General features: G+C 42.0%; 1 long non-coding RNA gene across 1 annotated transcript; it reads right to left on the reverse strand.

Annotated features, from left to right (window-relative positions):
- Positions 1–1,850: 1,850 nt before the first annotated feature.
- On the reverse strand, positions 1,851–9,154 carry LOC138784295 (uncharacterized). Its single transcript, XR_011361805.1, has 3 exons — positions 9,090–9,154; positions 3,569–3,615; positions 1,851–2,085 (listed from the first exon to the last, which is right to left on the reverse strand). It is a non-coding gene; the product is annotated as an uncharacterized lncRNA (long non-coding RNA).
- Positions 9,155–12,043: the final 2,889 nt, after the last annotated feature.

The raw sequence follows: 12,043 nt of genomic DNA on the forward strand, positions 1-12,043 counted from the left end.
TATAGTAGTATATCACCTCCCCGGCTGATTCAACATTATTTATTGTCAATGACAGTGCACATTTAAGGATAACCCAACCCAGAAGTACACATACCCTCACTATCATTCCTCTTAGCTCAACATGTGAGCCATAAAAAAAATGTTGGATTGGTGATTGGTCAAAACTAAAGATCAGCGAATTGCTGGTCTTAATGAAGCAAAGCGCTTCTGTCAGGAATGTGCAGTGAGCCTGGTGTGAACTGGGTGTTTTTTTACTTTTTGTCTCACACACCCGCTTGCCTTTCAGCCTCCTGGCAATGCAGGAGTTACACTGCTCACTGCTAGCCTTGATTACTGCAGCTGAGCAGTGTTGTTTGATTGACTCATGCCTTTGCCTGTCCAGAACCTTCAGGATCAGAGCGCTGGTCCAATAGGAATCTGGACCGGGCTCTTTATCCTCATAAATGGAAGCAGTGGCCAGTCTCTCATTGCTGGCTATTAAGGTTCATACCCTGATCACAGTTCCCCCTGTCTATTCCTGCGATCCCCATTCCTAATTCCTCTGCTTGCTCGACCTGTTACCTGACCTCCTGCCTGACCTTTGACTATCCGATTGTTCCCTGATTTTGTACTGCGTTGCACATTTGGTTCTGACTTGCCTTGTTGGCTTGGCATCAGGTATACTGTGGGTCAAACACAACAATCAAAATTCAGTTCAGAAATCAGTTTCTTAAGCTGGATCTTAAATAGTTAGTGTCGACCATGATAGGTGTGAGAGAGAAAGAGAGAGAGAGAGAACCCACATAACCTAAGGGCCAGACCAGTAACCACAAGGAGAGAGATTGTAGGAAATGAAGGCAGCAGTGAGTGACAGTATACTGGTAGGAGTCATCCACCAATGCTACACCATACAGTACATCTCAGGATATGTTAAAAAAAGGACGTTTTTTTTTACGTCACTTGAGCCATTGGTTAAAGACAAATACTGTGTGTCTAGAGATACCGTATGAAACCAAGCCATTGGCGTATGACTCCCGCTGTCTGACAGCTTTGTGGAGAAGGTAGACAGCCCGGGGACGATCTGGAATACATGAATACAACCATAGTTTTCCAGGGCTGTATCCATATTTTCCAGCCAGTCCACAGGCAGTATCCACCTTCTCTATGGAGCGGTCACACTCCGATGCTTCATAAATCACCACTCACTTGTCTCTACCTGCCTCTGTGCAGGAAGCAGTGAGCGGAGAAAAAAATGTTAACACGTCAACAAGAAATGTTAAGGTTTTACTCTAAACAAAATTTTGAATGTTTCTTTTTTTAAATAAAATTATTAAAAAAAATAAATTCTCCGGCTTGTTTAATCATAGAGACCGAAATAACATTGGTAAACATCAGGCGGCATTCAATGGCTTCTAATCCACAAATCGCTCTGAAATGAATAATTCCCATTTGTGTCAAGTACAAAAACTCAACTTTGGAAAAACATTCTATTCCCACGTCTCAGGAAACAACAACAACAAAAAAATATATATAAATTTTCCGTTGCAAGAAAGCCGCTATTTACCTGTAAAACAAACCGTCAGCGCACAGGGTATCATGGAAATGAATGGCATCTATATGTAATTATTCACTAATTGCCATTACAGTACACAACAATTTCTTTCAACAATTTATCATACAATTACTGTGTGATCTACAGGCATTAATAATCCTCTAATCAGGACGTAATATGCAATTAAAATGAAAGCCGCAGAAAGCCGAGGTAGTCACAAGAGAGTCAACTCTGTTGAGCAAGTTCACAAGCTGAAGCTTTTAATTTCCTGACAAATTCCTTCGAGTCTCTTTGAGGAGAATAAGTGCGGGGGATTTTATTTATTTTTTTAAAATAATAATAGATCGTCTCCAAAGAAATGAGAGTGTTGTGAAACATGAAAACAAAAGTGGGAACGCTAAGATCTGTTGCTGTTTTCCGGGGAAGGTAAAGCTTTCATAGAATATTCCGCACATAATCGTGTAATTCACCGCCGTTCTGAAATGTTAATCATCAGGTTTCGCTTCTCTCCACTCTGTATGTAAATCTTGCCATTGATGGTGTTGAAGTTCGTACTGAAATATCAACATTTACTGTAGATCAGACTTTAACAAGCACAAGCTACTCAGAACACTTTCATAATAGATCGGTTTATTGATACTCCAATATTTGAAAGTGCTGGGCTCCCAATCTCTATTCTAGGTCAACCGAAAGGTGTTGGAGGGGTTAGAGGTCAGTCTCCTACTACGGTTGTCAATTTTATTAAGAGGGGATTACCTATCTATGGGGGGAGGACTTTTACCTAATGATGGGATAAGCTACCCCCTGCTGGTTTTACCTAATGATGGGGATATCTCCCTTCTAGGGGGCCTACCTACTTAGAGTTCCTACCTACTGGAGGGGGAATTTTTTACTACCTAATGGAGGAATAATCTACCTACTAGGAGCATTTACCTAACCAATAGAGGATCTTCTAGCCAATAGGGGATTATTTAGCCACTGGGAGTACTTATCTTATCGGGGTAAATGATCAATCCACTGGAAATCTACCACTGCTGACAACCAACACTACCACTGAGCTATGGAAAGTATTTTATACAATTGCTCTATAAAAGCTATCGAGATAAAAGAAAAATAGTTTTGACTGTCTAGATAACTATTTGATGTGCATCACTGGAGTGGGGGTGGGGGACTCTTTTGGCTTGGGGTGCAATGCTGCCTCCGGCCACAAGAAACTGGCAGAGAGTCCAATGTGAGCCATGAGCCGTAACAACCATAGAGGCAGACCATGCTTCACCGGGGAGGGGGGGCAGGGCCCCCCTGCAGCACGGGCCCCATAGCAGTCGCATGGTATGCCTCTATGGTAGCTATGGCACAGACCTTGGGATGTTTATTAGCTAGTCGTCTACCTAACTAATAAAGCCCTTCTCCTTCTCTCTCTCTGCTTCAGCAGCTTTCTCTCTCAGCTAACAGACCAAAAGTTAATTGAGCATCCGGTGCCCTGGCTCTATATACACCCAGATCACCTGATGCAGACGGCCAATCACTGCTATGACAGCAGCCAACATAGCTGTGACATAACAGGGTGTGCCAGCCCCTTCCCTCGCATGTTTATTGGTTGATTAAAGGCCCCAAACCCCAATACTCAAGCGAATGGTATACATGTTTATTTTTAGTCATTACCAGTTCTTTCCAACCTTTCCCAGCTGTTGTTTATGCACCCAGTATTATAATGCTGTAATATGATAAAATGTGCTGTAGATAGCCACAATTCATTATAATAAGAGTTTCCAATACTTGTTGCCTATCTTGTAATAAGCAGCAGGTAGGATGCTGAGCATATTGTGTGATATACAACCAAAGCCTCGCTCTTATGGCAGCTATCAAAGGGCCTTGCAGGTTTTCTCTGTTGCTATCAAAGCAGATGGTGGTATACAAAGGCAAGGGCTGAGGTGGGACCCCCTTTGATCAGATCACAGGAACAGTAGACCCATAACTCCTAAGGGCAAACAGCCCAAGGTCTATTATAGGGCTCCAGGGCTCTTACTGCATGCTTACCTATGCCTTCATATCTTGTCTGTATACCTTTATTACAATGTAATGGACTGAAAAAAGATTGAAAGAAAGGAAAATAAAAAGTAAATAAGAAATAATGTTCAGTAAAACACATATACAGACACATACATTTCTATAAAAGGATATACACATACCGCTGCCTAATATTGGGACAGCTCTGACCCATCCTGGCCCAGACTCCATAGACTTTCATAGACCCGTTGTAAAAACAGGAGTGGAGCATCCACTGGACTACACCAGGCAGGGGAGCCCAAGGGGGTCTTCACAAAAGCCCGCCACAAGGCAGGAAGGTCTTTTAGCAACAGGTGAACACTGGGTCGCTACCCTTGACTTGGCTTGCTAGCAGTGGCGGGCGAGGTGCAGCAGAAGACAACATAAAGAGGTGGCACGATACACAGGAAGGGTTCACTGGAATTATGGGAATTATGGGCAGGAATCCCTTTAATAGATTGGGGAACAGCCTGGGAGTACAGTTCTTAGAAAAGCGTGCATAGGGAAGACCAGGAAAGCTGCCCTAAATAGGGACAGGCTGTTTGTGGTAGCCAATTGGGTGCACTGGCCTTTTAATCAGTAAAAGCTGGTGCGTGCAATCTAAGAGAAAGGAACATGCATTCCAGGAGGAATAGGACTATCAAGGAGCAGAGACTGGGAAGGGGCTGAACTACAAGCAACACCAAGCCCCAGCATTCAGGCTACGAAGTCTGCTATAGCAGGGACCTGAAGGCAATGAGTGCAATGGTGGCCCATCTGAGATGTGACACCTGTGACTAGTGTGCCCGCACCAAGTGGTCAACAGAAGATCCGTTAAAGCAGGGATGGTGAACCTTTGGCCCTCAAGCTGTTGCCAAACTAAAATTCCTAACATTCCCATCATGCCCGGACAGCCAAAGGTGAAGGGTGGAGGACCAAAGGTTCCCCATCCCTGCTTTAAAGCATTATTTTATATATGTAACATATTGCATATATTTAACCATTAGACATGTTGTCCCGATGTCAACACCACCCAGACCTCCAGCCACTGTTAGTAGTGGGGGTGGGGGATAGGTAGTGGTGGATGGGTTGCAGCAGTGTTCTCCACTCCCCATTCATCTAGATCTTTCCATAACAATGTCAGCAGTGTGGCCCCCGGGGCATTATCCATTGCAAACATTAAGGGATCGATTTTTAAGGATTAACGACTAACGATAAATGATCGAAACGAGATTGTTTATTGTTAAGCTGAAATAGTTCACCATATTACACAGAACGATGGTCGTTAATTACGATCGTTATTGTGATCGTTATTATGATCGTTTATTTCTTCTGATCCCAAGAAAACAATGAACAATGTGCTATTACACTGAACGATTAGTGAACAAATGCGGAACTTGAGCGAACAAATGTGGAATTACAGCAAACGATTAACGATAATTTTAGGTTCAGATCTAAATCAACGATCAACGACATACGAATGATTTTTCGATCGTTGCCTGCAATTACACAGAACGATTATCGTTTAAATTCAAACGATATAACAATTTTTTTGCACGATAATTATCCCATGTAATAGGGCCCTAAGGGGTCCCGCTGCCATGACTTGATGTTTAAAATGATTAGGATAAAGGGAAGTTTCCTTTAACACAGTCCCATCAGTAGTCACAGTAAGAGGTCACTTTGTTGTTAATCTCCTTACTTGTTTATACAAGATCAATATATAGGTTGCACAAGCTGCTCTTTGAAGGTCTGAGTACATCTCCATTTGTCAGATATATCACATATTACATATTTACTGAGCCTATTACACCGCTCGATGATCCTTTAGCAAAGGCTGTACATAATACGTCGGTGCAGCCCTTGCCCAAAACTGTTATACATGACCTCTCCACTCTCCCGGTCTTCTCCTGCTCTCTGCTTTCTTTCTTGGCGCCGCGAATACAGCTTCAGAGCAGCCGGTCTCAGCTCACAGGCCGCTCAGCCAATCACTGGCCGGGACCACCATGACCAGTGATTGGCTATCTGGCCTATCAGCTCAGACAAGCCGCTTTATAGCTGCATTTGCAGCACCAGGAGTGAAAGCAGAGAGCAGGAGAAGAGTGGGAGAGTGGAGAGGTCATGTATAACAGCTTGTTCAATCATTAACAGTCGTCTGCACATTGCTTTTACATGTAGCTATTACACATAGAAATGCATGGTCGACGGTCAATGATCTTGGGTCTGGAACTACTGTAAAGAAACAATCAACTGATGATTGTTTCATCAACTTATCATTGTCTCTATTACACCGAGCAATAATAGGCTGAATCGGATGATTGTCCCTCCATGTTACAAGGCTTTTCATCATCTTCGATCAGTCTCTTCCTCATTGTCAGTAAAAACTAGTCAGCTGTCTCTCCCGGTATCTCTTGACACTCGGTATCTTCTGACAATGTCTTATCCCCAAGATCAAAAAGACCTGGCAACTCAACATGGCTGATCCTTCATTACCCCAAAATCATCAGAGTTGGGGAGCCCTTACGTACATCAAATAATTAGCCGATTGTGCCCAAAATAATTGGGTTCAGCTGACACATGTCTGACATGTATGGGGGCCTTCCATCAGTCTTGGTTACTCATTATACACTGCTATCTTATAACAGCCATGGTCATTATTAGAGATGAGCGAACCTGGAGCATGCTCAAGTCCAATCGAACCCGATTGTTCGGCATTTGATTAGCGGGGGCTGCTGAAGTTATATAAAGTCCTAAGGCTATGTGGAAATCATGGATATAGTCATTGGCTGTATCCATGTTTTCCAGACAACCTTAGAGCTTTATCCAACTTCAGCAGCCACCGCTAATCAAATGCTGAACGATCAGGTTCGGATGGACTTGAGCATGCTCCAGGTTCGCTCATCTCTAGTCATAATCTCATACGATGAATATCAGACACTCAACTGCCCCGTGACCTTCCCATGGGGACATTACCAATAGTAATAGGAGTCATTTACAACTTCAGAACTAGTTTCAATGAACATAAAGATCCTTGAAATTACGAAATGTCAAAGTAGAATTTTATCCACTATTGTTGAGCCCATAACCACAGAATTGTATCGCCATTTCTTCGGGGATTACAATAATTAGCTTTTCCTTAATTGGTATTTTAGATCGCTCTCCGCAGGTAGTTGCTTTAACACAAGATTTAAAATTCCATTAGTGGCTATGACAGGAATGCGACTAAGTGGCGTAAGAGAAGGGGCCGCACAATCATTGTCTCAAATGTTCAGCGTAATTGATGATAAAATGGGAAACCATTAGCCGAATGATTGATATCAGTACCGCTCTAATTACATCAAGCTTTCCCAGTAAGGACAAGTCGGGAAAATGATAGATCTGAGGCCAAAGGTTTTGTTTCTACAAAATAATGATAATTTGAGACACAATTGCTGATATGGACGACTAATGACAGTGGCATTTATGTTATTAGGCCGGAGCAGGTAAAGGGCATTAAAGCAATTATTTATATACTGAACTTCAAAGAAGAATCGAACCTTGAACTTGCTGACATATAGATGTGTCCATCATTACCTTTCCTTTCATTTAGTTAAAGCAATTCTGTACCCACAATCTGTCCCCCCCAACCGCTTGTACCTTCGGATAGCTGCTTTTAATCCTAGATCTGTCCTGGGGTCAGTTCAGCAGGTGATGCAGTTATTGTTCTTTTCAAACTTGCAGCCCTGTGTCAAATTGGTGTGGCCTAGAATGTCTGTGCCCTAGGCCTGCATTGCCTCTCCGTCCTTCCCTCCCACCCTCCTCATCATTAGGAACGCCCCTGGGCAGGATTTCTCCTAATCATCACTTGTCTAAACACTGCATATGTGCTAGATTGTTAAAGCACATGTGCAGTGTTCAGACAAGTAATGAATAGGGGAAATCCTGCCTGGGGCGTTCCTAATGATGAGGAGGGCGGGGGGGGGGGGGGGACGCGGAGGCAGTGCAGGCCTAGGGCACAGACATTCTAGGCCACACCAATTTTACTCATCGCTGCAGGTTTAAAAGTTGTTTTTTTAGGACAACACCTGCTGAACAGACCCCAGGACAGATCTTGGATTTGAAACAGCAGTTGTCCGATGGTACAAGTGGTTTAAGGGGCAGATTGTTGGTACAGAATCACTTTAAAAGGGTACTTTCTTGTTTAGGAAAGTTTTACAGATTTGTAAATGCTTCTATTAAAAAACTGATATATCTAGTTTTCCAGTACTTATTATCTGCTGTTTGTCCTGCAGGAAGTGGTGTATTCTCTCCAGTCTGACACAGTGATCTCTGCTGCCACCTCTGTCCATTGTCAGGAACTGTCCAGAGTAGTAGAGGTTTCCTATGGAGATTTGCTCCTCTGTCCATGACAGTTCCTGACATGGTCAGAGGTGGCAGCAAAAAGCATTGTGGCAGACTGGAAAGAATACACCACTTCCTGCAGGACATACAGCAGATGATAAGTACTGGAAATACAGTTGACTTTAAAAAAAAAAAAAACATTTAAGGATTTCAATTTTTTGGGATACAAATTCGATAAATGCTACGAGAACCCTTAATAGGTTGCAAATACCATTTGAACCGGTCCTGATACAGTGTGGCTTTATCCTGTTTATTTGCTTTTTGTTTTTCTAAACTCTCATGACATGTATCATAGGATACACTAAGGAAAGGCAGGGAAGACACTGTGTAGGACAAGCAGGCAGTAGGCAAGAGTAACAGCTGTAGATCTAGGCTGCAGATTACTGTAGATTGCTGTAGATCTAGGCTGTAGATTATTTTTCAGCTTAGCTCATTATATCCTGAGATGAATGGTATGAGATAATCAGATCTGAAAAGAAACATGATTTCACAATACTCTGTCAGATGTTGTGACCCCCCCGGTGGTGGTAATAAGAATTGCAGCCAGTGAGGGTTTAGTTATGGAAGGATGTTAATCTTCCTACGGTCCTAGAATGGGCCCATGAGGTCAACATGATTAGAAGAATGGAGGAGTTGGCCACAGAGAGAGTAGGGACCCCTGGTGATACTTATAAGACCTGGGTTTCTTGTACACAATTTTTATAAATTTCCTTACATTGATAGATTAGGACTCCTCTTGAATAAGAGCGCTGTTTGTTTGTTTTCTTTCGATATATGTTGTATGATATAATTGTTGTTTGTTATGTTTCGTTATATGTTATGTTAGTTATTATATGTTGTTATATGGTGTAATATGTGTGACACACAATTGACTTTGATTGAGAGAGAGAGAGAGAGAGAGAATTTAAAGAGATAGTAAAGCCACTTGTGAAATTAGCAGAAACCACTGATGAGATGTGACCCTATCCCTGACCTGTGGGCTTATATTAGATCGCTATGACAAGCAGGCTCATAACATCTCTTTAGAAGGTCGTAATGTTATATGTCTTCTGTAACCCAGTCTATAAAGGGTGACTAATGGCTTACCTCCAAGAAAAGCATGTAGCTAGTGATGTGATGTCAACTATAATGGTAGTAATCTTAGCTTTCTGACCTGTAGAAAATTCCACTGAGACGCTGTCTTGGGGAGAATTCTGGTGTCTATCAGGATTCCTGGAGATAAAATAATGACACAATTTTTAGATTTACGTCTGATAACTCAATTAAGCATCTCAATAAATGGAAAAATCCATAAAAATATAATAAAACTGTGTGTTTAATTAGATGTTTATTGGAAGAAAAAAAAAAAGTAGCATTGTGAAGAGGCTCTAGAACCCAGTTGAGTACCTCTAGCCTGGATACAAGATGAGATATGGTAGGGCACCTCTAGCCTGGATAAAACATGAGATATGGTTGAGCATCTCTAGCTTGGAGAAAAGATGAGATATGGTTGGACACTTCTGGGCTGGATACAAGAGGAGATACAGTTGGGCACCTCCAGTCTGGATAAAAGATGAGATAAAGTTGTGCACCTCTAGTCTGAATACAAGATGAGATATGGTAGGGCACCTCTAGCCTGGATGCAAAATGAGATACAGTTGGGCACCTCTAGTCTGAATACAAGATGAGATACAGTTGGGCACCTCTAGCCTGGATGCAAAATGAGATACAGTTGGGCACCTCTAGCCTGGATACAAGATGAGATACAGTTGGGCACCTCTAGTCTGAATACAAGATGAGAAACAGTTGGGCACCTCTAGTCTGAATACAAGATGAGATACAGTTGTGCACCTCTAGTCTAGATACAAGATGAGATACAGTTGTGCACCTCTAGTCTGAATACAAGATGAGATACAGTTGTGCACCTCTAGTCTAGATACAAGATGAGATATGGTTGGGCACCTCTAGTCTGGATACAAAATGAGATAAGGTTGGATATATGGTTAAATAGATTGTCCAGGGAAAACAAAGTTGGATTGAGGTGCTGGTGACTGTTTCTTTCTGGGTCCTGTAAAGTGCCAACCCTACAGGAACTTCCTGGCTTAGGGAATGAATAAAGTGGTGACCAGGAGCGGAGTTGCAACATTGCATTACAAGTATGTGGTGACCAGGGAGCGAAATCCCATTGGTGGAGAGAGGTTTGAGGTTACTCTAGAGCCCATTGGCTCAGGGGATTGAGAAGATACTTGTTCGGCCCTGATAGGCTAAGAATGGGGTGGTGACCTAGACAGACTGTCTCTTTAAGCAGCATTTACAGCAAAATATAGACAAACACTTAGTGAACACTTACATAACCTTCAACATATCTTACATGTCAGTGAAGGGAACAGTATTATACACAGAACTACTATGAATCACCATAACTATACACAGAATATCCCTGATATACAGAATAAAGTCTTAGGAATTGCCACCCTACATCTTAACACATTCATCAGCAGGAGAAATGGGGTTCTGAAGGAAGAAGTGAGTATAGCATGTTTTTTTTTCTCTCTGCTCTACCCCCATCCTTGGAGAGAACATTTATTTTCCCTGGACAGCCCCTTTAAGACAGACTTTATGATACATACCCTTTTCAGTCACTTCTTATAAGCTATAACATTTCATGGCGTTGTGGTGGGATAGGGCATATGCTTAAAAAAAAAAAAAAAAAAAAAAGACTTTACTGGGTATAAAGTGCAAGTTACAATTACATAATTCCACAGCGGATATGTCTAGTATTGTCAAGAGGGACCGGGTAAAAAAAAAGACAGATTCTATTTCATCACAACCTTTACTTCATTAATGGAAAGACATGTTGAACTATTATTCTATACTTCTAGAATCTTAAGGAGGACATGAAATTATCTGATCATGTAAGTGAATGATTTATCATCCCTTTATGGCCTAAATCAAGGACTTGCCCTGTCCAATTCATCTCCCAGGAAAATATGGTAATTGCAGTGGAAATTAAAAGTACATCCACCCCCGGCTCAAAATGACAGCTACCATTATAGAGAGGAGCGGGACTACATGATTTGTAGGAAATCTGACGACTTTTCTTATTCCCTTTATTTGGGGATTCTTATCTTCGGCTGTCATTCGTAAATTTACATTTCTGCTTTTGTGTGAGGATTAATGAAAACATCCGTCTGGTCCTTAAAGTGTTAACTTCTGGAGCAGTAGACTAGAAAATTGTTTAAAATGCGTCTGGGTCTATCGGAGATGAGTGGCTCTGCCGCTCCACGACAGGAAATCTAAAGAAACATTTCCTTTGAGAGACTCTGTCAGTAGGTTTAAGGTGTCCTATCTCAGGATAGCATAAACTAGTGACAGAGAAGCTGAACAGAATGATGTATCACTTAAATTGTTCTGTGCAGCTGATCCAGAGATCTCCTCCTGAATACCATGGACAATATATAGTCTACTTCATTATGTGCATGAGCATAGTAGTCCTGGATATTCATGAGAAGCACAAAACTCCACCCACCAGCTGCTGATTAACAGTTATCTATCCATGCTGTATATAGGCAGTCAACTGTCAATCAGCAGCCGGAGGGATGGGGAGGGGTGTGGCAAGAATCCTATTATCCTGCATATTAGGAGAACGGCTGAACAGAATTATGTAAGTAATACATCGATCTGTTCAGCATTTCTGTCACTAGTCTATGCTGCTTTCATTTAAGGCACCATATACCTAGTGACAGATTCCCTTCAAAGAAACACTCCCCTTGGTTCTTTTTTTTTTTTTTGCTTCCCAGCTGCCAGCTGACAATTATACTCCCCCATGATAATCACTGTATTGTGGCGCTAATCCGGTGATCTGATTTTGTTAAAATCATGCTGGCACCCACATGACCTCTTTCCTGCTCTCCTGCATCTTCAGAGGCTGGAAGTCAGAGTTTTCTATGCATATCTATAAGAGCATTCATAGGGCTGCATTAAAGACACTAGTTTAAAAAAAAAATTCAAGAATCAAGAGGGTCAGAAGAGCAATGACATCAGCCCCACTGGGAACTGAATGGCATTGGTGCACCAGAATAATGCTGCACCATGGGCAGCTAGAATTCATGGGGCCCGATAGCAAGA

Source organism: Dendropsophus ebraccatus, chromosome 2 (assembly GCF_027789765.1).
Source record: "Dendropsophus ebraccatus isolate aDenEbr1 chromosome 2, aDenEbr1.pat, whole genome shotgun sequence".
NCBI classification, from domain to species: domain Eukaryota; kingdom Metazoa; phylum Chordata; class Amphibia; order Anura; family Hylidae; genus Dendropsophus; species Dendropsophus ebraccatus.